Here is a 24,843-nt window from a genome sequence, read left to right as displayed (position 1 = left end):
CAGACTTTATTCTACAGATTCAATCCAATCGTTTCTAACTCCAGTGGGAAAAGGCAATGCCTCTTTTCCTTAGGAGACTACTAAAACCCTTCCCCCAAAACTCTGATTGGGTCAGAACTTTTTAGATTTGTCCCTGGCTGCCATGTGCTGATGTGGTTTCATTTTTTAGCATAATTTTCTCTAATCTTTTCTAACCCATGAGAATTTTGCTTTTTAAATTCCCTACCCACTTTTATCTGAATTTTGTTTCATATTTTAAGTGTATTTATTACTGTTGTTTATTTTATCCAGCATTTCTATATGACTTACATGTATGAATATATGTAGCTAGAGGAATCTTCCAACAACTAGCTATGGGTTGTGAATAGATTACATAATACCTCTTTTTCTTTTTTATAAAATGATGAGCTTATAATAGATGACATCTGAAGCCCTTCTGGTTTTTAGATTGTGTCTATGAAGTTTTTGTTTTTTTTTTTTTTGAGTTTGCCCGTTCAAAATGACAGCAGTAACAATTTATCAATGAATATGAGTGTATATATGTACTTAAATATGATTAAGTACAGATATATCATGCCTGACCTCATTGGATCACGAAGCCAGACTTAATTGGATATTTGTCAGAAAACAATTATGTAGCTACAGACCATGAAGCAACAAATTGAATGTAATGAATTATTTCAGGGAATCAAGTCCCAAAATTTTCACTTATATAAATGCTTCATATAATCAATTATTTTAAAAAACCAATAACAAATAACTCATGTGTAAGAACGAATTATTTATAATAGCAAAATGTCCCAAAACACAGAAAATAAGTAATTTCCATGAAGTTGCCAGCAACTGTAATAGAACACATTTCTTAAATCAAAGTAAAATTGTCTTCTTTAATTTATCAACTTTTTTCTTCCATTAGAAAAGAAATGTAGTTACACCTGCTCAGTGAAAAATAACCTGTGAAATAACAAGAATTTCTTACTTTTAGTGGTAGCATTAAGGTTAGTGAAGTATAGAATTTGAATACATGAAGCACTGGGCTGTGATGCTAAATTTTTTTTAATCTTATTTTACAAACAACAAAGAGGGATAAAATGAAATTCAACAGGTAAATACTGATGCAGGCTCTCTGCACTCTGTACAAAGTCAACTAACATGGTACAGGGATGGATCAGTTGTAAGTTCTTTAATAATAGGCAGTTCACTATTTGTTTTCATATGAATCTGTAGGTATTTTCAAGCATGCTTTGTAAAGCAAAAGTAAAACAAGATTTCAGCTTGCACACTGGAAAAAAAAAGTGGATTTGAGTCAACCCTTGATGAGAAGGGATGAATGACACAGTTAAATGAAGGTACAACATGAAATAGAGTATTCCTTCCTTGCCAATGTATTTGTACATTGTTTACCATAAAGGAACCAGTTTCTTGCTTTGAAGAAATTCTTGATCTCAGGAGGTCAGTGAGAACAACGAGCATGTGTCTGTGATCTCCTTATGTGAAGTCATTACCAAAGTTACATGAACGTAGTGCATCATGATGGACAGGAGCAAAGTCTTCCTTAAAAACCTCTCTTTACTTACTTGGTAGAAGAATATGAGTATTTTACCTTGTCCCTGAGTTAGCACTTCCCAGACATGCCTGACTTGAGACACAATATGCTAGAGATGTGTATTTTGGCAGAGGTGTTGACGATGACCTAATGTCTGTTTTCAGACAAGGAAACTCTCATGGAACCATTTTGTGGGTTAAACACAATTAGACATCTGAGTGTTTTGTGAAAGTACAAATGAGAAGCACAATAGTACCTAGGTTTTCATTGAATACATATATAATAATATGAATTTTAATTATTGCCTCCTCCCTAAACACAGAATAGTAGTGAGAGCTGTCCATATTCTAATCACAGTAGCACTGGTTTATGGCACTTTTACAAATGTTTAGTATGGCAGAATCGCATAGTGGACTACATTTCAGAAGTGTTATAATCTAACCTTTCACAAACTACAATATCCTTTTTGGGTGGTAATGAATCATTAACTACTATTGGATCCTTGTTTCAGGAAATTAATTGCTATACCAATTTCCTGATTAATTGTTGAGACACTTCTAAGTTGCTAAGTCAAGTTTCTTACCTTGAAATGAAATAAGCCTCCTAAATTATTTTTCTCAGTTCCATCCTCTGGAGCCAGAATATAACTAAGCCCTTGTTTTTCATGAGAACCCTTTAACTACTATAACTGAAAATCGCAATTATGTTCCTCTTATCTCCAGGATAAAGAACACACATACACACACAGCACACCCATACATTCTAGACCACAGTACCAGTCTGTAGAAAAATATTGCATTTAATTTGTTCTGGACCTACTAATATCACTGTTTCTGATCCATGTGGAGTATAATGAAATACTAAATCCATTAATCTGGACACTCAGTATCTATCTACTCAATAAAAAAATGTGTCAGACCATTGGTATTTTTGAGTCAGGAATCATGTCTTTTTCATATAGATCTCAAATATGCTCTATAATAAATAAATATCGAATAAATTAAAAATGATTTCCTGTGAATTGCTGGCTTTTTACAAGCTCATATAAATTTTATGCCCACATAAATTTAATACTCACATAAATTTGTGTTAATTAATATTGACAAGTTACTTTTTACGTTAGGTCACTGTTTGTTTCCATTGGTGACTGTAATCTGCTCAAGACTATCATAGGGCAAACAAATTTCCTGTCTTCTGTCATTGTAAACAGCGTTAGATAAAGTCTGCATCATCTGTAGATACAGCTGTTCCAGGAGTTCCAATGATGTAAGTGGGCTCACAACTTCTCTCTCTATCCTTCTCTTAGGACTATTCTGAATGATAAAGTTAGTGGTCCTGATTTTTGTCTAATTGTCATTCTTTAGCTATGTCCTATCTCTCACTGATTTTTCATCCCTCTGACAAAGTCTTTGCCTTCCCTGCAGCCTGCTGCAAAGAAAAATGTGATGAAGAGAGGCATTAAAACACATTTTAAAGAAAGATTTAGTTCCATAAGGAAGGCTGTTGTAGGTGTCATGGTCTTAAGTCAAGTTGACTGGGCTATAGCATCCAGTTATTTAATCAAACACTAAACTAGTTGTTGTCGCTGCGAAGGTCTTTTGCAGATGTAGTTAACATCTACAGTCAGTTGACTGTTAAGTTAAGGGCCTCATCCCTTTGTGGGTGGCCCTCATCTGCTCAGCTGAAGGTTTTATGAGCAACAGCTGAGGTTTCCCAAAGAAGAAGCTCTGCCTAAGGACTGCAACATTAATTTCTGCCTGAGTTTGTCTGGAGAACCCTGACTCATACAGAGGGGCTCAGTAGAGTTGTGGAAGAGAACTAGCCCAGGTAGTTCTTGATCATGTGATTTTTGATTAGTTTTGTCTAGAAAGCTGTTTAAATAGACTTTGATAATTTAAAAATAGCCTCATCATCGCTTGTCATTAGAGAAATGCAAATCAAAACCACAGTGAGATACCATCTCACACCAGTCAGAATGGTGATTATTAAAAAGTCAGGAAACAATGGATGCTAGCGAGGATGTGGAGAAATAGGAATGCTTTTACACTGTTGGTGGGAGTGTAAATTATTTCTACCATTGTCGAAGACAGTGTGGCAATTCCTCAAGGATCTAGAACTAGAAATACCATCTGACCCAACAATCTCATTACTGGGTATATACCCAAAGGATTATAAATCATTTTACTATAAAGACACATGCACACAAATGTTTGTTTATTGCAGCACTATTTACAGTAGTAAAAACTTGGAACCAGCCCAAATGCCCATCAATGATAGACTAGATGAAGAAAATTTGGCACATATACACCATGGAATACTAGGCACCATAAAAAAGAATGAGATCATGTCCTTTGCAGGGACATGGATGAAGCTGGAAGCCATCATTCTCAGTAAACTAACACAGAAACAGAAAACCAAACACTGCATGTTCCCACTCATAAGTGGGAGCTGAATGATGAGAACAGATGGACACAGGGAGGGGAGCATCACACATCAGGGCTTGTCGGGAGTGGGGGGCAAGAGGAGGGAGAGCATTAGGACAAATACCTAATGAATGGGGGGCTTAAAACCTAGATGACAGGTTGATAAGCGCAGCAAACCACTATGACACATGTATAACTATGTAAGAAACCTGCACGTTCTGCCCATGTATCCCAGAACTTAATGTAAAATTAAAATTAAATCAGCTTGTGATATTTATAAATGTATGTTAACAAAAAACTCCAGTGCATGAAAGCTCATGGCAGCTTTATTCATAACAGCTCCAAGCTGGAAACAACCTAGATGTCTTTCAAGGGAGGGATGGTTAAACAAACTGTGGTGTATCCCTACAGTGGGAATACAACTCAGCAATGAACAGTAATGGGCTATTCATACACACAGCAACTGGACGAATCTCCAGGAAACTATGCTGAGTGAAAAAAATAGTTCCGAAAGGTATATATGATACCATTTATAAAGCATCTTTGAAATAATGATATTAATTAAATGGAAAGTACATTAATGGTTGCCAAGCGTTGAGGCAAAAATGATGGAGTGGGAGAAGGGAAGTAGGTGTGGCTATATAATGGCTATAGGAAGAAACCTTGTGGTAATGAAAATGCTCTGTAAATGGACTGTATTAATGTCAATATCCTGGTTGGTCTATTGCACTATAGTTATGCAAGATGTTACCATTGTGGAAAAAGTAAGTGAAAGAAATATGGAGCCTTTCTGTAGTATTTTTAACAAGTGTATGTAAATCTATAATTATGTTAAAAATATTTTTAAAAACCAGCAGCTTGTGTGTACAGGTAACATAAGAGAGATTAAGATAAGGTATTTTATATCATAAAAAGGATCCTAAGTGTGGAGCCAGGAAAACCTAGGCCTAGTTCAGATTTTTCCAAAATCCAGTTATCGGCATAGTACAGAGTGCACTGTACTAGAGGCAGAAGATCTAGGTTCTAAGCCTTGGTCCTCAGTTTATTAGCTGCAAACCTTGGGTCAAGGCACACCACCACTTTGAATCTCACAGTTCTCATGGAATCAGAGAGCTTTCCCATCTTGTTTCCCGAGATAAGGATCAAAGAAGTAAAAATACAAAGATGTAAACTATGAATATTACATATGAAATGGATTCTTAGGTGACTGCATGATGACTCAGTTTGGATTTTAATACTGAGGACATATTGAATAAGTTCTGCTACACTGGGATATTTACACTTTAGTAATGACAATGAGATGTTGAAAACAATTCTGCTGGTCCGAAGAAGACTGAAATGTGTTAAGAATGGGAAATCAGGGCACACAGGAGACAGTCAAGAAGATGACGCTGTAAGACATCCCCACTTTTAATTATTAGATTCTCTCATTAAGGTCTATTCGAGCTTGGACATGCTGTAGTTCACAAATTCAGTAGATCCCAGGCAACATCAAGAAAGGACTTAATTCGGAATTCAAAAGAAATAAAGTTAAGAAATAATTATAATAGGAACAGTAGTGATAATATAAAATGAAAAACAAAAGAAAGTTAAAAATAATTATGATAAAACACATTGCTACATATTTAAATATTAAGTCAAAAGAGAAAATGACATTTTATTTAAATTTATTGATACATAATATTTGTACATATATATGGGGTATATGTGGTATTTTGCTACATGCATACAATGTGTAATGATCAAATCACTTTGAGTATTTATCATTTCTATGTGTTTGAAACATTCCAATCTTTTATAGCTACTTTGAAATATACAATACATGGTTAACTACAGTCACCCTATTTTGCTATTGATCATTAACACTTATTCCTTCTATATAATTCAATGTTTGTACCCGTTAACCAACTTCTCTTTCCTTCCTTCCCACCCACCCACACATTCTTCCCAGCCTGTGATGTGTATTATTCTACTCTCTACCTGCATGAGATCATCTTTTCTAACCGCAACATAAGGGTGAGAACATACAATATTTGTTTTCCTGGGCCTGAGTTATTTCACTTAACCTAATGACCTCCAGTTCCATCCATGTTGCTGCAAATGACATGCTTTCATTTTTTATGGCTGAATAATACTCCGTTGTGTGTATATATTCATTTTCTTTATTCATTTCTTTATTCGTTTTATTTATTAATTCACATTTTCCTTATTCATTCATCCATTGATGAACACTTAGGTTGAGCCCATATCTTTGCTATTGTGAATAGTGCTGCAATAAACATGGAAGTGTAGGTATCCCTTTTTTTTTTTTTTAAAATTATACTTTAGGTTTTAGGGTACATGTGCACAATGTGCAGGTTTGTTACATATGTATCCATGTGCCATGTTGATTTCCTGCACCCATTAACTCGTCATTTAGCATTAGGTATATCTCCTAATGCTGTCCCTCCTCCGTCCCCCAACCCCACAACAGTCCCCGGAGTGTGATGTTCCCCTTCCTGTGTCCATGAGTTCTCATTGTTCACTTCCCACCTATGAGTGAGAACATGCGGTGTTTGGTTTTTTGTCCTTGCGATAGTTTACTGAGAATGATGTTTTCCAGTTTCATCCGTGTCCCTACAAAGGACATGAACTCATCATTTTTTATGGCTGCATAGTATTCCATGGTGTATATGTGCCACATTTTCTTAATCCAGTCTATCGTTGTTGGACATTTGGGTTGGTTCCAACTCTTTGCTATTGTGAATAGTGCCGCAATAAACATACGTGTGCATGTGTCTTTATAGCAGCATGATTTATAGTCTTTTGGGTATATACCCAGTAATGGGATGGCTGGGTCAAATGGTATTTCTAGTTCTAGATCCCTGAGGAATTGCCAAACTGACATCCACAATGGTTGAACTAGTTTACAGTCCCACCAACAGTGTAAAAGTGTTCCTATTTCTCCACATCCTCTCCAGCACCTGTTGTTTCCTGATTTACAGCATGGTACTGGTACCACAACAGAGACATAGATCAATGGAACAGAACAGAGCCCTCAGAATTGATGCCGCATATCTACAACTATCTGATCTTTGACAAACCTGACAAAAACAAGAAATGGGGAAAGGATTCCCTATTTAATAAATGGTGCTGGGAAAACTGGCTAGCCATATGTAGAAAGCTGAAACTGGATCCCTTCCTTACACCTTATACAAAAACTAATTCAAGATGGATTAAAGACTTAAATGTTAGACCTAAAACTATTAAAATCCTACAAGAAAACCTAGGCAATACCATTCAGGACATAGGCATGGGCAAGGATTTCATGTCTAAAACACCAAAAGCAATGGCAACAAAAGCCAAAATTGACAAATGGGATCTAATTAAACTAAAGAGCTTCTGCACAGCAAAAGAAACTACCATCAGAGTGAACAGGCAACCTACAGAATGGGAGAAAATTTTTGCAACCTACTCATCTGACAAAGGGCTAATATCCAGAATCTACAATGAACTCAAACAAATTTACAAGAAAAAAACAAACAACCCCATCAAAAAGTGGGCAAAGGTCATGAACAGACACTTCTCAAAAGAAGACATTTATGCAGCCAAAAAACACATGAAGAAATGCTCATCATCACTGGCCATCAGAGAAATGCAAATCAAAACCACAGTGAGATACCATCTCACACCAGTTAGGTATCCCTTGAATATACCAATTTCCTTTTCTTTGGATATATGTCCAGTAGTGAGATTGCTGGATCTTATGGTAATTCTATGTTTAGCTTTTTGAGAATTCTCCATAATGTTTTCCATAACAGCTATACTAATTTTCATTCCCACCAACAGTGTATAAAAGTTTCCTTTTCCCTGTATCCTTGCCAGCATCCATAATTTTTTTGTCTTTTTAGTAATAGCCATTCTAAGTTGATATCTCATTGTGGTTTTGATTTGCATTTACCTGATGATTAATGTTATTGAGCATTTTTAATATATGTGTTTGTATGTCTTCTTTTGAAAAATATCTATTCATGTCTTTTACCTATTTTTTAATGAGGTTATTTGCTGTTGAGTTGTTTGAGTTCCTTGTAGATTCCAGACATTATTCCCTTGTTTGGTGAATAGTTTACACATATTTTTTTCCCATTCAGCAGGTTATCTCTTCACTCTGTTGATTATTACCTTTGCTGTATACAAGCTTTTTTGTTTAATATAGTATCATTTGTTTATTTTTATTTTTATTTCCTATGCTTTTGAAGTCTTAGCCATAAAATTTTTCCTGGACCAATGTCCTGAAACGTTTTCCATTTTCTTCTAGTGGTTTTAAAGCTTCAGGTCTTACATTTAAGTCTTTAGTTCATTTTGTGTAAATGGTGAGAGAGAGGAGAGCTAGTTTCATTCGTCTGCATATGGATATCAACTTTTTCCAGCACCATTAATTAAAAAGGGTGTCATTTCCCTAATGTACGTTTTTGGTGCCTTTGTACAAGATCAGTTGGCTGTAAACACATGGACTTACTTCTGAGCTCTCTATATTCCATGAGTCTATGTGCCTGTTTTTGTACCAATATTATGCTGTTTTGGTTATTACAGCTTTGGAATATATTTGAAGTCGGGGAGGGTGATGTCTTCAGCTTTTTTCTTTTTGCTCAGGATTGTTTTGGCTATTCAGGTTCTTTTTGGATTTGGTAAAAATTTTAAGATGTTTTTTCTCTCTCTTTGAAAAATGGCATTGGTATTTTAATATGGATGGTATTCAATCTGAATATTGCTTTAGACAGTATGGTTATTTTAATGATATTAATTCTTCTGACCCATGAGCATAGAATGTCGTTCTATTTGTTGGTGTCCTCTTCAATTTCTTTCATTAGTGTTTTGTAGCTTCCTTTGTATAAGACTTTCACATTTTTGGTTAAATTTATTCCTAGGTATGTTTGTTTGTAGTGATTATAAATGGGATTGCCTTCTTAATTCTTTTTTTCAGCTAGTTTGTTATTAGTGCACAGAAACACTGCTGATTTTTGTATGTTGATTTTTTTATCCTGAAATTTTGAATTTTTTTCTCAGATCTAAAGTTTTTTGATGAAGTCTTCAAAGTTTTCTAAATATAAGCTTATGTCATTTGAAAATCAGGATAATTTGATTTCCTCTTTTTCAATTTGTATGTCTTTTAGTTCTTTCTTTGGCCTGATTGCTCTGGTTGGAACTTTCCAGTACTATGTTGAATAGGAGTGGTGGGAGTGGCCATCCTTGCCTTGTGGCAAAGACTGAAAAGGCTGTCACCTGTTTTTATGTTGTTGGTTTTTTAAAGCTGGAAGGAAAGTTTAAAGATTTTAATTCAAAATATTTTTCTAAATGTACAAATATACATTTAAGTGTCTTCAAATTCCTTTTGAACTAACAAAAGTAGTGGATTATCAACTTATTTGATTTTAAGGCAAGAACTCTTCATTTCCTGGTACCTATGTTAACCTGCAGGCAATCTGGAAGGGGAACTTGTCCATTTCTTCCTATGACAGCACATTTATATGGCTTTTGATACAACAGGCATAGAAATTCCCTTCTCATTTTCACATTTGTAACTTTGTTTAGATGAAGACGGCACATGTACATTTATTTGAGGCCTAATAAAATTATCAGGAAAAATTTTTTTCTCATATTAATTTATCTCAGAGATGAATTATTTTTTGTACTACTGAAAGGCCATAAAATGTGCATATTCGATAACTCTATGTAAGAGTTAATTGAGAAAGCAGAAAGCCTTAAATTTGTTTTGCATTTAAACTATCCCTTGAAGCCGTATGAAGACACTATTTGGAAAAGCATTGCACTAACATTCAGACTCCTTTCAAAGACAATTTTAATCATAAAATAATAATAGACTGGGGGCCTGGTAAACGTGACGGGCAAAGTGCAAACCTTCTATGTTAAATTGTGCTTCCCGGGCCCAAGCTGGAATGTGGTAGTTCTGGAAGGAGAAAAGTACATGAGAGAAGGAAGGGAGAGTGCCATTCTGATCTGTCTTAGGACTGGACATGATTAGTGAGGTAGAGAGGAGAAACAATTTTATTTTAGTTTACTTTACAAAAGATACAAGTCACCAAAAACAGAGAAAGACTTTAGTATTAATCTATTTTGTGTTACTACAAAGGAATATCTGAGACTGGGTAATTTATAAAGAAAGGTAGTTTATTTGGCTCATAGTTCTATCGACTGTACACACAGCACCAGCATCTGCTTGGCTTCTGATGAGGCCCAGGAAGCTTTTACTGATGCCTGAAAGCAAAAGGGGAGCAGGCTTGTGACAGGGCAAAATGAGAGGGAGCAAGAGAGAGAGGAAGGAGGTTCCAGTCTAACAACAGGATCTTGCTTGAACTCATTACCATGGGAAGAGCACCACTTCATTCATGAAGAATCTGCCCCCATGACCCCAACACCTCCCACCTGGCCTCACCCCCAACACTGGGGGTCACATTTCAACATAAGATTCGTAGGGGACAAAATCCAAATTGTATCAGCTTCTTCTCTGGAATGGCTTATAGAGGTATTTTCCAAGCCTAACAGAGTAAATGAAAGCATTCTCTGAGTCTCACCACAGGGAATAGAAAATGCGATTTACAACTCAGCCACTTCAGGAAGCACCTAGGAATTCAGGAATTATTAATTTAGCAACATTTTTGTTTTTACATATTATAGAAGTGAATTATCTAAGTTATGTAGTCATGTTTTATTAATCATTTTTATGCCCAAGGATCCAAGCAGGAGTCAACTGTATCAAATGTGTGGTTTACTATATTTTTGCAGGTATTGCATCAGAAGATTTATCTACAAAATATGCATGAATAAAGGGAGGAAATTCTTGAATACACAGAGATTAAAGATGGGAAAAATCTGAGCCAGATACTGATAAGATAAGAGGATTTGCACTTTATTGAGGATCTAGCCTGAGTTAAATAGTGTGTTTGAATGAAAATATCAGGTCTCTGTCTTTGGTTAGCTGATAGTCAAACTGGTAAGTAACATTCAGAAATCTACTGTTCTATTTTTAGTTATCCTGCTATCTTACCAACAGAAGTTGATTTTACCACTGTTCTATTTCTATAGTTGCTCTGATACCTTACCAACAGGAGTTAATTTTATCACTGAGTACATTTTGACTCAAAGTAAATTCTCAAGACTTATAAGCTACATTAAATACAGATATAAATATAGTGGTGCTTTATTCATAGAAAGACATAATTCTTATCTCTGTGTAACATCTTCCTCTTTCTAGGCAAACTCAGGGCAAATAAAAGGAAACAGACTTTGCACAACTTGGAGAAACTATGATACCAAGAGTGAGTAAACACTGAAAATAATATTTTTACAAAGGAATTTGAATAAATTCATGGATATTAGGTCCCATTGGGTTATTAGAAGAATGTGTTTTAGTACCCTCTTTTCTTTTTTCTTTCTTTTTTTTTTGGGATGGAATCTCACTCTGTTCCCCACGCTGAAGTGCAGGGGTGCAATCTCGGCTCACTGCAACCTCTGCCTCCTGGGTTCAAGCAATTCTCTGCCTCAGCCTCCCGAGTAGTTGGGATTACAGGCGCCCACCACCATGACGGGCTAATTTTTGTATTTTTAAATACAGACGGGGTTTCTCCATCTTGGCCAAGCTGGTCTTTAACTCCCACTCTTTTCTATTTTACTTTGATCTCAGAAAAGCAATTTTTGCTGTACTTTAATCTTTAGATGATTCATTCTAAATCTCAGAGAATAAAAATGTTGATAAAAGATAAACTACCAGCCATATTTACTTTCTTAAAACAATATCTTGTAAATGGGTATTTTTAATTTCTGAAAAAAAAAATAATTCTTTTGAAACCACACAGAAAAGACACTTTGTTTATTATAGGTCATTATGAAAAATCTATTTATTAGTGATACCAGTTTTAATGAATCAAAGACACATAAAGATATAACTATCTACTGAAACTTTTGATGTTTAAATTACAAAAGTAAGATAAGAAGTCATTTTTTTAACAAAAAGTATGTTGTAATATACAAACATAACAGTTAAATCTAAAGCTGCTTCTTTTACCTAGAGAAAACTTCTGCTCTAAGCGTGGTGTTTCACTTCAGAACTCAGTAAGCACATATTTTGATGAATTTACACATGGAAATTTTTTTCAGTAGATTTAGGGGCACACATAGTTTTGGGTACCTTGATGAACTGCATTGTGGTAAAGTCTGGACTTTTTAAGTATACCCATCACCTGAATAGTATACATTGTATCCAATAAATAGCTTTTCATCACTCACTCCCTTCCCATCCTCCTTCCTTCTGAGTCTCCAATGTTCATGATACCACTGTGTATGCCCCTACATACCCATAGCTTATCCCCCACTAATAAATGAGAACATGTGGTATTTGATTTTCTGTTTCTGGGTGATTTCACTTAGGATAATGGCCTCCGGTTCCATCCAAGTTGCTACAAAAGGTACTGTTTCGTTCTTTTTTTATGGACCAGTAGTATCCCATTGTGTATCACATTTTCTTTATCCACTCATCAGTTGATGGGCACTTAGATTGATTCCATCTTTGCAATTGTGATTTGTGCTGTGATAAACATATGCATGCAGGTGTCTTTTTGATAAAATCACTTCATTTTCTTTAGGTGAATACCCGGTAGTGGGATTGCTTTATTGAATTGTAGATCAACTTTTAGATCTTTGAGAAATCTCCATGCTGTTTTCCATAGAGATTGTGCTGGTTTACATTCCCACTAACAGTGTACACGGGTACACTTTTTACTGTATCCATACCAATATCTACAGTTTTTTGACTTTTTAATAATGGCCATTCTGACTGGGGTAGGATGATATCTCATTGTGGTTTTATATGCATTTCTCTGATGATTATTGATATTAAGCATTTTTTTCATCAGTTTGTTGGTCATTTGTATAGCATCTTTTAAAAAAATGTTCATGTCATCTGCCCACTTTTTAATGAGATTATTCATTTTTTCTTGCTGATTTGAGTTCCCCGTATAGGTTGGTGCAAAAGTAACTGTGGTTTCTGGCATTACTTTCTTTTTTTTTTTTTTTGAGACGGAGTCTCGCTCTTTCACCCAGTCTGGAGTGCAGTGGCACGATCTCGGCTCACTGCAGGCTCTGCCCCCCAGGGTTCACGCCATTCTCCTGCCTCAGCCTCCCGCGTAGCTGGGACTACAGGCGCCTGCCACCTCGCCCGGCCAATTTTTTGTATTTTTAGTAGAGACAGGGTTTCACCGTGTTAGCCAGGATGGTCTCGATCTCCTGACCTCGTGATCTGCCCGCCTCGACCTCCCAAAGTGCTGGGATTACAGGCGTGAGCCACCGCGCCCGGCCGGTTTCTGGCATTACTTTCAATGGCAAAAGCCACAGTAACTTTTGCACCACACTACTAGATTGTGGATATTAATCCTTTGTTGGATGTATAGTTTGCAAATATTTTCTCTAAATCTGTAGGTTGTCCATTTACTCTGTTGATTCTTTCTTTTGCTGTGCAGAAGCCTTTAGTTTAATTAAGCCTCATTTATTTATTTTTGTTTTTGTTACATTTGCTTTGGGGTTTTAATCATAAATTTCTTGCTTAGGCCAATGTTCAAAAACATTTTTCCTAGGTTTTCTTCTGAAATTTCTACTGTTTTAGGTCTTAGTTTAAGTCTTTAATCAATCCTCAGTAAATTTTTATACATACACATAGAAATATTTTGTATTTGTACGTTGTGTGTGCTTGAACAAAATGATGTTATATTGTAGGTGTTATTCAGTGACTTGCTTTTTATTAAAAAGTATATTGGTGTTTTCTCCACATTGATAAATAGAATTAACTCATTTAAAAAATTGCAGCATAATTGGGATTGCTAATAATTGCATAATTGCAAAAAATTGGAGTAGTTCATGAAATGAAAATGCTAAAATTTTAATGTTTACTCTTCTTTTGAGATCTTTTAAAGCATACGTAGTCTGGGTCAGGTGGCTCATTCCTGTAATCCCAGCACTTTGGGAGGCCCAGCCACGTGGATCACTTGAGGCCAGGAGTTGGAGACTAGCCTGGCCAACATGGTGAAACTCTGTCTTTACTAAAAAATACAAAAATTAGCTCTGCAGAGTGGTGCACATCTGTAATTCTGGCTACTTGGGAGGCTGAGGCATGAGAATCACTTGAACCCAGGAGACAGAGGTTGCGTTGCGCCAAGATAATGCCACTGCACTCCAGCCTGGGTGACAGAGTGAGACTCTGTCTCAAAAAGAAAAAAAAAAAGAAAAAGAAAAAAAAGTAAAAGCATATGTATTCATTGGTGATAATTTAGGATGGAACCGTATTTTCAAAAGCAACTTACCACTGACTATTGATTTTTCACTTCTTCAAAGGCTGTATTTGACAAGTCAACAATAAGCTGTACTTTTTAAAGTATTACCATATATGTGGCAAAACAAAAACAAAATTAAAATGTTTCCAGTAATTAATGATTAAAGTTGGGAGTAACTTTTCTGTAGAGTAAAACAAACAAAACTTTTAGGATCTTAAAACTATGCTGTTACCACTTAAGGAGAAAACAGGAAAAAAATTTATACAACCACTTAACTTGTAATCTCTCTTTCAAAATCCAATCTTCTTAGAGTACAAATAAACTAGCTATTTGCAAGGAGACTAAAATTACACACAAAAGCAGAGAGTGATTGGGCTGCCTGTTATTTTGGGCAATTTCATCTGAACAGCAGAACAGAGTGGCCTCTGGAGCTGCCCCAGGGCTGGTCATCTGTGAAAAGTAATGTCAGAGATACATTTCTTTTTATCCGTTTTGAGAATGCTCACATCCTTTCTATCTCTGTCTCTCTCTGTCTGTCTCTTTCTCTCCCCTTCTCAGTAACACTTTTGACTATAAGCTTTCTTCTATTACACACAGAGGAAATATTTCAAAGAAGAAGATTTTGGTAAATTTTCTAGTTAGTTGTTAAAAAAGATGGTTATTTAGAAATGTGATGGCCATCCCTTAGAAAATTATTTAACCATTCATTTTATTAGCTCAATTCTACCAAGTTTTAATTTTTTGGAATAAGAATAGCCAACATTAAATTAGTGCTGTGTGCCAATTGTTGTCACAGTAATCCCTTCAATGAGGTCATAATATTATTCCCAAATTATAGACGAAATAAGTGAAATCCAGCTTGGTTAAATGGCTTGTTGAAGACTGCACAGCTAATAAGCAATAGAGCTGGAATTTAAAGTCATATTGTATTGTCTCCGACCCCACAAACTCAACCTTTCTATTTTATTAATTATATTGGGTAAAACTAATTAATTGAATTATGGTTTCATAGAAACATTCCTTGGAAATACAGATGCGTACATTTGTAAATGTTTTCTACACAAAAGGGCAGTTTGATACAGAGCTAAATTTTTATGAAGATAAAATTTAGGGCATCAATAAGGCAAAATAACCACAAACAAAATAAAAGTAGTGATCTTAAATGCTTGCCCTTATTTTATTCTACTCCCAAAGGGAACAACACCATATTCTATATCATTCAAATTTCTGATATCTGTGTAGAACACGGAAAAAAAATCTGTAAGCAAAAAACTAATAAATGTAGTATGGTCGTTTTCAAACAAAATTTAGATTGATATGCTTAAAATCAACTGTGCTTTTTTGATAGATAGTATCAATTATGAGAACTGAAAATAAGATCCTCTTTAAAGTTCTGAAAGTAAATATGATTCTATTTCTCTCCATTTTATTTTCTTTAGGATCTCAGGTATATATTGAAATCTACTATAAGCAGTCAATTTTCTCTGTAGCTTTTAAAATATTACCTTTGATTTAGAAATATCAATTATTACTTCAACAGTGTGATTCAGACATGGATTTCTCAATTTTCAAATCACTTCTTTCCTTGTAACCAAAATATACTCATTTTTGCAATTATATTTGGGTCAGGCTCTTAAATAAAGAATTTCAGCCCTCCAGCAGAATAACTATCACCTGAGATGCTACTTCAACCCTTGCTGGAGTGCCATGACAGTCCAGCTACCCCAGCCAGACAGCCTTCCACCAATGGTACCCCGGGCACCCGCACTGGAGCACCTACGCTAGTGGCCCCCCTGTCATCCCCTATGGAGGGCTGCTGCTAGTGGTTAGGGAAAACCTCAAACCCTCCAGCCCAGATGGGGATTGACTTCAAATGACCAAAGAGCAAAGCCACTGACCCATTCCCAATCCCCTAGGGTTAAAACAGACAGCCCAGGAGTCCAGAGCTGAGCCTTGCCCCTTGAAACCATCCAGCACAGCAATGAAGCTGTTCAACTATCCCTAACTTGCACCACAGTCAAAGCCTCAAGGGCAATGAAGAGCACAAAAACAAAAAACCCCATCCAAAGGACAGCTACTTCAAAGAATAAAGAATCGTCAGCCCACATAGATGAAAAACAAAAACAGTGCAAGAACTCTGGCAACTCTAAAAGCCAGTGTGTCTACTTAGCTCTAAACCATCACACTTGCTTCTTAGCAGTGGATCATAACCAATGTGACATGGTGCCAATATCAGACATAGAATTCAGAATCTTGAGATACAAGAGAAGGATGAAGCCCAATCCAAGGAAAACAGTAAAATGATCCAAGAGTTGAAAGATGACACAATCATTTTAAGAAAGAAAGAAATGGAAACTCTGGAAATCAAAAATTCACTACAGGAATTTCAAAATGAAGTTGGAAGTATTAACTACAGAATAAACCAAGCTAAGGAAAGAATCTCAGAGCTTGAAGACCACTCCTTTGAAGCAACACAGGCAGAGAAAAATTTTTAAAATTCAAAATGAACAAAACCTCTCAGAAAGATGAGATTATATAAAGGGACCAAGTCTATGACTCATTGGCATTCCAGAAACTGAAGGAGGGAGAGCAAGTAGCTTGGAAAGCATGTTTAAGGATATAGTCCACAAAAATTTTCCCAATCTTGCTAGAGAGGTCAACCACATGCAAATTTGGGAAATTCAGAGAACACCTTTGTGTCACTACACGAGACAAAACGCTGTGGAGAAAAGGGAATACATATACACTGTTGATATGAAGAAATTTGTTCAGCCACTGTGGAAAGCAATGTGGATATTTCTCAAAGACCTTGAAACGAAACTACCGTTCAACCCAGTAGTTCCACTATCAGGTATATACTGAAATTAAAATAAATATTTCTACCTGAAAGACACATGCAATAGTGATATGGTTTGGCTCTATGTCCCCACCCAAATCTCATCTTGAATGTAATCCCCGTAATCTCTACGTGTGAAGGCCAGGACCTGGTGGGAGGTGATTGGCTCATGGTGGTGGTTTACCCCATGCTGTTCTCGTGATAGTGAGTGGGTTCTCAGGAGATCTGAGGGTTTTCTAGGAGGTTCTTCTCCCTTTTCTCTCCCGCACCTGCTGCCATGTAAGATGTGCCTTTGCTTCATTCTTACCTTCTGCCATGATTTTAAATTTTCTGAGCACCCCCCTGCCACCAGCCATGCAGAACTGTGAGTCAATTAAACCTCTTTCCTTTATATATTATGCAGTCTTGGCTATGTCTTTATAGCAGTGTGAGAATGGACTAATACAACTAGTATGTTAATTGCAGCACTGTTTATGATACTGAAGACATGGAGTCAACCAAGATGTTCATTAATGGTGGGCTGAAGAAAATGTGGTGTATATAAATGATGGAATAATACACAGCCATAAAAAAGAATGAAAGCGTGTCCATTGCAACAATGTGAATTAATACTGGAAGAGAAAACCAAATATTGCATATTCTTACTTATATGTGTGAGGTAAACATTGAATACATGTGGACACAAAGAAGGGAACATGAGGACACTGGGGACTACTTGAAGGGGAAGTGTGGGGAGGGGAGCATGGGTCGGATACCTATTGGGTACTATGCTCACTATCTTGGTGATAGGATCATTTGTACACCAAGCCTTAGTGACAAGCAGTATACTCATGTAACAAACCTGCACATGTACCCTCTGGATGTAAAATTTTTTTTAAATTAAAAATAATGTATAACATCAGTGGATCTTTCTCATTCCCCTGAAATGTTATACTAAAAAGTTACTACTTTTTAAAAGTGCCTGGACTCCCCTGTAAAAGGTGTATAGAAGGGTATTTTCACATTATAATTCTTATATTTGGCAGCATATTTCCTGCCCTTCTTAGATCTATGTATCTTGTTTAGTTGGTTGTTAGATTTTTCACAACATAAATAAAATGAAGCTATTAAAAAAAGAATTTCAATGTGTTACTATTCTGTGAGTACATATTAAAAACAACTCTAAACTTCAAAAGTCATCAATCTTTTTAAAAACTATACATTAAATCTAAGTTTTAAATGGAAATAATTGGTTATTTGGGTCAAATAAATTGGCCTAATTTTATTTGTTAAAGTGAATTCACTCAGGGTTTTATAATTATTTAATTATTATTCCACAAAATCAACAGATTTCCAATCCTGTAAAGAAAAATCAACATCAACTTGAGGATTAGTAATCAGGATCATCCCTTACTGTTCTGAATATCTTTTTCTACAGTTCAATCAACCAGACTAGGAATCCTTGCCTCTTCAAAGATAACATTAAATCTTACTCTAGTCCATAGATTTGACTTTTCTAGTTAGTCTTCATATTGTATGATTTTGAGTTTTTATCAATAAACTTAAATTTGTCTTGGCTTAGGTGGATTAGGTACCCTTGGGCGTCTTGAATATGGGAGCCCCACATAGACAATTAAGTGGTAGCCACTTGACCTTTACTTTACCACAGTCAGTTCAGATATACCAAACTGCTCAGTGATAATACTGGGGTGAATATAAGCTCCTATTCTAAAATCATGTAAGACATCGGAAAATAATCAAATTAGTAAGAAAAAGCAGAAGCCATTAACTACAGAATTAATTCTCTCAAGAACTTCAGATAATTAGATTCCTGATTATAAAACAATTCATATTTAGGATAATAGGGAGTGTCAAAGAAATAAAAATATTAGAAAAATGATAAAAAGGAGAAAAGGGAATAGGCAAATTTGAAAAGAATTAAGCACAATTTTTGGAAATAAGGCCCTTTAAAAATATAATGGATGAATTAACATATTGTGTAAATAATTGAAGGAAAAATGAGTGAACTAAAAATTATATCTAATGAAGTCACTCAGAATATAGTACATAAGGGCATCTACTCTATAAGCACTGAGACAAAGGGAGATAGAGAGTGAAAGATGAAAATATGAAAAAGAAGTCAAAGGGAAATGAAGTATAGAATTAAAATATCCAATTAGAGTTCCCAGGGAATGGAATGTAAAGAATAAGTAAGAAGTAATAATTGAAGAGAAAGTAATAAACATTTTTCTAGAGGTGTTAAAAGACAAATTTTTTTATTCAAAATTATTAATAAGTGCAAAATTTTCAGAATAAGTCAAACCTGGAGAAATTATGTTAAACATGCGAATAAATAAATTCAAAGCAACCAGAAAGAAAACAGTGATTGCCCAAAACAAACGAAAACCCACAAACCAAACCAAACCAAATGAAAACAAAAACAATATCAATTGGCTTGAGAGCTGTTAAAAAGCAAAATTGCAGGCCAGAAACCTTTCTGTTTCTATTAATATATGTTGCCACAGATGATATCAATAAGAAAAAGTAAGATTCCTTTTTAAAAGGGAGCAAGAAGGAAGATTTAAGAGGAAACTCATAGGAAAGGTTGTGAGAATAGTAAATACATGCAAAAATGACAATGAGTTGACATTTCATACCCATAAGTCAATGGGTATGTCTGACTATACCACGTGTTGAGGAGTGTATGGGGCAAGTGGAACTCTCATATACTTTAATGGCAGTGCAGATTCATACAAACACATAATAAGCAATTTTTTTGACAGCTGGAAGATTGAAGATCTTCATACCTTTTTGGCTCATCCATTCTACTGAAAATATACTTCCAATTATTATTGTTAGAGCACCGGAAATTAGGAGACTTCAGTTTCAGAGGTGTTGAAATATTTTTTAAAAATTGCATTTTAGAATGGATGAAATACATAGAAGAAGTTTTCGCACATGTGGACAAAATTATGTACTAGAATGTTCATAGTGATACTGTTTCTACTAGGGAATATCTGGAAATGACCAGTGTCAATCAGCAGGAACATGGAAAAATAAATTAGGGTGTGGTAATAGAGTGAAGTGCCATATTCGGTGAAATGAACAAACTAAAGGTACTAAATAACATAAACACAATATTGAATAAAAAATAAATGAGCTATATGAGGATATACATGGTAATATATTTTTATATATAATTTTAAATGACATAAAGCAATACTGCTTATTATTGCATTTATATATAATAAATATGTAAAGTTGCATTACCAAAATCAAGACTCTGGTTGTGAGTGATGGAAATGCTACCAGAGATGAACTCCAAGGTCTTTTTATTATATTTGTACAGCTTTATCTTTCAAGGTTTATGCTAGGTACACAATTTTTAGTTAACAACATTGTTTTTAGATTTTATGTGTCTGATATATTTCATAATGTAGCATTATTTAAATGCAATCTGGTACAACCATTTTTTTAAGTAAAAACTAAGGAAAATATATTCCACTCTCTTCAATACAGACAGTTCCTCACAGTGTTTCAACTTTAAATTTTTTGACTTTAGAATGGTGCAAAAGCAATAAGCATTGAGTAGAAAACATAGTTTTGAAGTATAGGCTAGCTTTTCCTGGGCTAGCAATGTGTAGTAGGATACTCTCTCGCCATGCTGGGCAGCTGCAAGGAGCTAGAGCTTCCAATCAGCTACATGATCAAGATCATACAAGTACTCTACTGTGTACCATGTTGCCAGATGACTCTGCCCAATTGTAGACTAATGAAAGTGTTCTGAGAACATTTTCATAGGTTAGGTGTATTAAGTGCAATTTCAATTGAACGATATTTTCAACTTGCAGTGAGTTTATTGGCACAGAACATAACCCCATTAAAAATCGAGAAACATTTGTACTTTAACCCCATGACATGGTGACAGGAGGTTGGGGGGGTGTCGAAGGGGCAATGAAAGGGTTTGATGAAACAGGGTCCCAAAATATTATTCTGAAATGAATGTGACTCAGGTATTCTCTAAAGCCACAAAGGGCTATCTGTTTAAATTACAGAAGGAGGTCCTTATTTCATATTGTAAATAGATTTCACTGGACTGTCAATCACAAACGGGGTGTTCTAATTTTTCATGCTATTTAGCAGAGAGTGGTGAGAACCTTCCCATGTAATTATTAGTCATTTGTTTAATTCAGGAATAACTATGAATTTTTAAGTTAATAAGGACTCTACTGAGCCTTGATCTCTTGAGCTTTTATCTTGAGACCTAATTATAATTATTATTACATTAGTAAGAAGTCACTTCTGTTATTCATAGATCATAGGGAAATATGTGCTTTATTTAAAATATCCCTCTTATCAAGCAGATAATGGGATTTTGTTACATTTTATTTCATAATCGCTCAGACTAAGAAGAGACCACACTTTATATAAAAGCAAAGAATGTTAATGAACAGCAAAGGTTTTACTTATTTGTTTTAGTCCTAAATTAATAGACTCAGAATATTACATATTTTATATGTGCATTTTCTATCATTTTCTGTTGCATTTAGTCTTTATATATACAAAATGATGCATAAAATAAAAATAGAATTTTTTTTCTAATAATGACAATGGATTTCTATAATTAAAAATGACATTTTCTTCTCCCAAGCCAATAATTATTTAGAAATTTTAATATACAGATGAATATTAATGACTCTAACTGTTCTACCTGTAAGAGGGAAAAAAAGGGTTGGAATTTCATTAGTTTGACACAGTAAAGTGATATAGTACTGATTCCTATTTACCGCTTTTCCAAACTGATCACTAGTAAAAGTTGGTACTTCTTTATTAAGATTCAAAAGTTGCATGGCTGGGCTCTCGGGCTCATTCCTGTAATCCTAGCACTTTAGGAAGCCGAGGCAGGCAGATTGCTTGAGCTTAGGAGTTCAAGACCAGCCTGGCCAACATGGCAAAACGCTGTCTTTACCAAAAGTACAAAAACTAGCTGGGCATGATGATGTACATCTGTGGTCCCAGCTATTTGGGAGGCTGAGGCCTGAGAATTGCTTGAGCCTGGGAGGTAGAGGTTGTAGTAAGCTTGGGCAACAGAGCAAGACCCCAACTAAAAACGAAAAAAAAAAGATTCAAAAGTTGCAGTTTGTCATCCCTTTCAAAACTGGTCTTCCACTCATCTCATATAGGTTCCAAGAAAGATCTACACTTCTAAGTGGTTCCTTTTATTTATAAAGAATATCCAGGATTGTACAGCTAAGGAAAGCCTTGATAAAAACTACTTCCCTCATAATCACTAAAATATTTTAAATGGCAATGGATAAACCACAGGGCATCTTGATTTTCTAAACCAGACAGAGCCAGGGACCAAAATGGCTTGAATCTACAGTGTGGAACAATCCTTGGCAAATTCAGCTTGTTCCTGTAACCTAATCTCTCCTGCATATGTTTGCAGGTTAATCTTCTTTAAATACCACTTCTGTTATGCCATTTCTCTGGCTAAATGCCACCTGCCTCATCAGCTGGAATGATGTATATTTCAGTTTGAATTTTGGATATTACAATATGGAAACAAAATATCACACGTTTCAAAATGCTGCAAAGATCTGAATACTGGGTAATACATTGGGATGTGGTTGAAGCTCTAACTCTGAGTCATTAGTAAAGAAAACAAAGATGCTGCCTTTTTTTTTTTTTTTTTTTGAGACGGAGTCTGACGCTGTTGCCTAGGCTGGAGTGCAGTGGCACAATCTTGGCTCACTGCAACCTCTGTCTCTCATGTTCAAGCAATTCTCTGCCTCAGCTTCCTGAGTAGCTGGGATCACAGGCCACCATGCCCAGCTATTTTTTTGTATTTTTAGTAGAGAAGGGGTTTCACCCTCTTGGCCAGGCTGGTCTTGAACTCCTGACCTCGTGATCCACCCTCCTCGGCCTCCCAAAGTGCTGGGATTACAGGCGTGAGCCACTGTGCCCAGCCCAAAGATGCTGCTTTTAAGATCTAAAAAATATCAGCAACAGCAACAGCAGATAATACCTCAGGCAGAAAGAAGGAGAGAAAAAATGTTATGGATTTAAGAGATCAAGAGACCAGAAGAACAAAGTAGAATGGCCCAGGAAATTTTCAGAAAATGCTGATGGTATGGAAGCCAAACATCTTTCTCCCTATACTTGGTGAATACCACTACCAAAAAAAAAAACCAAAAGCAAAAGCCAAAAAAAAAAAAAAAGCTATCCTTAATGAAATGTCAACGAACCACAAAAGCAGTAGTTGAAACTCCTGTAGGTTCTTGGGGAAATTGAATAATGAGGAGGTTCAGGCTACTGCAGGCTCTCCCCAGTGCTCATCTTCTTCTGTTACCTTCTGTCTGCTCCTGTGTCCTGGGCCTTCCCTGGTGTGTCTTATGCTTTGGAAGAAAGGGAAGCCAATAGAAAAGCAACAGCAGGGTTTGTTTCTCACGAAAATAACAATTTTCTTATTAGTAATAACAGTAATGATAATAGCCAACATTTACAGAATGTGTAAGCCAGAATACAAACTCTGATGCTTGAGTTTCAGTCTCAAGACCCTTTCTTTACCACTATATTTTCTGGTGGCAAAATTTTGTTGTACTACCTCAACTTGTGGTCCACAGATTCTGACTGGCAAGCCAATTTTGTCTCTTATAACACATAAGCAAGCTTAGCATTTGCTCTCTTTTTCTCACCTCCCAAGTTTAGATGAGAAAGAAAAAGCCAACAGATCTTTAAGGAGTCTGTGATACTGACGATCAAGTACTTGTGATTATTTCTGAGTGAGAATGCATTTTGCACAGTAATTCCAAATTGGGGATTCAAAGACTTATACTTTAGTCTTGCTTATGCATTTCATAAGCTATGTGACGCAGAGCAAGTCACTTGGTTTAGAATTGGCATTATTAAAACGGCTAGAGGTGAGTCTTTAAAGAATGCATACATACATATTGTTATTTGAAACAGAAGTGAATGCATGTGAGTATTTGATTTTTGGGGGGACATGATTTGATATGGTCATTTTAACAATATTGATTCTACCCATCCATGAGCATGGGATGTGTTTTTATTTGTTTGTGTTATCTACGACTTATTTATCTTTCTGAAAGATTATTCAAATATATACAGATATGTGTTTGTGTGTGTGTGTGTCTGTATTCCACTTTTAGAAATGTATACCAAAAATATCTGACAAGCGCACTGAGATTCACATCTGAGGTTGTCTATTATAAAGCTAGCCACAAGGATAGAAGTCTTCATTCCCTTGGCTTCCATGGAATCACCAACATCTAACACAGTGCCTGGCATAATAGAATAAACATTGGGGTCTTTTGTTGCATATTTTATTAAAGTGAAACTGTCCTTGCAGGGTTAACATGAATTACATGCCAGGTTCTGGACAGAAGTATGGTTATAATTAAGCATTAATCAGGCCATATTTTGACCCACTTTCTTGTAATCTAAACTCAATAGCATTACATACTGACCGTTTACATCCCCACTGTTCCTATGGATAGGTTCTCTAATGTTAGAGTTATAATGCTTTTGTTTAAGAATTGCTTAAGATGTTTTACAGATCTTGAATTTCAGTGGAAGGGCTGACACCAACCAGTTTGAAGACCCCTGCTGAGGAATCCAATCAGCATGAGAATGCAGCTTTTTCATCTCCCATTCCACGACCTTCCCTGCACTCTTTTTTTTTTATTATTATTATACTTTAAGTTTTAGGGTACATGT

The sequence above is a fragment of the Nomascus leucogenys genome, chromosome 4, assembly GCF_006542625.1.
Source record: "Nomascus leucogenys isolate Asia chromosome 4, Asia_NLE_v1, whole genome shotgun sequence".
Lineage (NCBI taxonomy): Eukaryota > Metazoa > Chordata > Mammalia > Primates > Hylobatidae > Nomascus > Nomascus leucogenys.
This window is presented reverse-complemented; position numbering follows the sequence as displayed.